The sequence below is a fragment of the Suricata suricatta genome, chromosome 1 (assembly GCF_006229205.1).
Source record: "Suricata suricatta isolate VVHF042 chromosome 1, meerkat_22Aug2017_6uvM2_HiC, whole genome shotgun sequence".
NCBI lineage: Eukaryota > Metazoa > Chordata > Mammalia > Carnivora > Herpestidae > Suricata > Suricata suricatta.
In genome coordinates, this window is record NC_043700.1 from 193,136,803 (window position 1) to 193,139,439 (window position 2,637).

A 2,637-nucleotide genomic window follows, 5' to 3' on the forward strand; every position below is an offset into this window, starting at 1 on the left:
GAAGAGGGCCTTCAACACGGGCTCAGGGAGAGCGAGCCGGTGCCCTGCCCACCACCCACTTTCTTCCCTCAATGTGGTCGGAACAGATTTAAAGCTTAAAAAAAAAAGAAAAAGTAAACAAACAAAAAAAAAAAAAAAAAAAGGAAAAATGCATGGAGAGAAAGACAGAAAACACAGACCAGTCCTGGGCCAAAGGAAGGAACAGCACCTTTTATTTAAGATTTACAGAAAAAGTTAGCACGTTTCCACTTGGAGATATTTCCTAAATTAACAAAGTCTGTTTTGAGGAAATAAACACTGAGTACATATTTCGAATGGAAATATAAATGTTGAGACACACACGAGGCTTGTTTCCTGGTCGGGGTCTAGGATACACATACAGAATACAGACCTTACAATATTACAGTCCGTGACACAGACGCGGAGGTGGCGCCCTTCGGCCCCCGAGCCCCTTCCCCGCGACCCGACAACCACTAGCACAGTCGGAGGATCCACCGGCTCTCGGCTCGGCAAACCGCCCGCAAGAAGGGCCAAGCAGCACGCGGGCACCGCGCCAGCCTCTACTCCGGGTGCAGGGCTCCGCCTCCACGGGCACCAGGTGACGGGACTTACTCGGAGATGGCGTTTGTGCAAGCGACACATTCACCTGAATGGTCCCAACACAGTCCCAAATCTCAGTCTACGACATCTACGGTCTATTCCATATCCAACAGGACGCATTCGGAAAAGGAAAATGCAGTGACTGAACGGACACACACTGGCAACCACTGTCCCGTTGCTCCCGCTCCACCAGAGCCACACTCGTGGCACGGATTTCCGAGCAGCTTAGCTCCTGACTTTTCCGAGTTTTCTGGAATCTGAAAATACTTCCTCTACCCTCCACTCAGTATGTGATAGCATAAACTCGCCCGTCTGCCTTAGAAACTGTTACTCTAGGGCAGGGCAAGCGGCCTCCTCAGCACGTACCCAGGGACGTCGGGACGATGTTCACATCACAGAGGAACCTAGTGAACATATTTGAACCAACTTCAGGAAACAACGCAGCCATTTAAGGTGACTTACGAACGTCCTCTCTGCTGTGACCGGAAGGGCCCTTGTGCCTCGGACGGCGGTGTACAGAGTGATTTTTAAATTTCTTGACAAAACAAATCCCTTCACAAGTCGAATACCACATCATTTTTGAAATACAATTACAGACCTTGAACAATAAATATTTCTATAAACCAACATTATTTCCATGTTTAAAGTTACGCTTTTGTAAAAAGAAGAAAGAACTGTAAGTACGTTCACACAGCATTTTGAATTTACAAATGATAAATGTCCTGTGCTCGGCAGATTTAATGAGCTTAAAATAAAAAGACCAACTTAGGTCCTTCCAAGTTAACATCACAGTGAGATATTAAGAGTGGACTTAAAATAATCTTTCAATCAGTCATTCACCACCTAAAATACTATATAGTTCAGAGTAACTTTTATTACAGTGACCTTCTCGATGGCATCACCTAGAGCGTCCTGGCTGCCCCTCCGTCCCCGGGCCGGGTCTGCGTCACCGAGAACACACACATCTCGAGCTCACACGCACCCACCTTCTAACCTGGGGGCTTCTGTGTCGTCCAGCGGCCCCAGAAGGTGCCAGGGAGAGCCAAGAGGTTGGCCGCGGCCACAGCGGCAGGCCATGCTGCCGCTCCAGATTCGAGGCTGGCCCTGATCATGAGTAAGAGGAGTCTCTAAAACGCCCTACGGACCTCGCTCTGTCCCACCCGCAGTGGCCACCCCGCAGAGAGGCGCCGGGGGGGGGGGCGGGGGGCAGGGGGCCGGGGCTGGCCTGCTGCAGGTCAGAGCAACAGCAAGGCAGAGGGCCACGGAAAATGGTAGCAAAGCTCCCCCCCTGGGCAGGCCACCCACCCCTGCACCGGCCGGCATTTCTTAAAGATACAGTGTGCCTGAACGGTCAGCATGCTTTAAGACGGACACCGAAGGATTATGTGCCAAAACTCAGCGGCTGCATGCAGGCCAGGAAAGGTTATCAGGTGGATCTAATGTGTAACCGTCCAGTCACCAAGGTCTCTAACAAGATGAGGCTTAGTCAGGTTCTTGAACGGACGCTGCGGGACGCCCTCCCTCACTGGGGACAGCACCTGGAAGGGAGTGCCTGCCAGGTTCTCCCTGCTGGGGGCAGCTGGCTTTCCACCAATGGCCAGTCAGTGGTGATTTCTAACAGTCTACGTAAAACAGCAAATAGGACTTAACAGGGATAAAATCAATGTCACTAAACAAAAATCCTAAAATATACAGGAGCCAATATACTTCTAAAAAAAAAAAAGGGGAAGAAATAAGAAGGAAAGAAGACAAATCAGTAAGCAGCCAGGAACAGACTGGAGAGCACGCTGAGAACCCTCTTCTGGCCAGACCCCGTTCTTCCAGCGCGACTGCCCTTTAAGTCCCGACCCCGAGAGCACCGGCCCTCAGCGCTCCCTGCTCAGCTTCCAGGTGTTTAGGAGCTGAGAGCACTGGTCGTAAAAGCGTGGGGCGCTGCCGCCTCGCACCAAGCGGACGGAGCCCCCCCCCCCCCCCCCCCCCCCCCCCCCCCCCCCCCCCCCCCCCCCCCCCCCCCCCCCCCCCCCCCCCCCCCCCCCC

General features: G+C 52.6%; 1 protein-coding gene across 1 annotated transcript in view; it reads right to left on the minus strand.

Moving 5' to 3' along the window:
* NSD2 (nuclear receptor binding SET domain protein 2) overlaps positions 1-2,637 on the minus strand; it is a 49,023-nt gene that overhangs the window by 16,275 nt on the left and 30,111 nt on the right. The window lies entirely within an intron of this gene.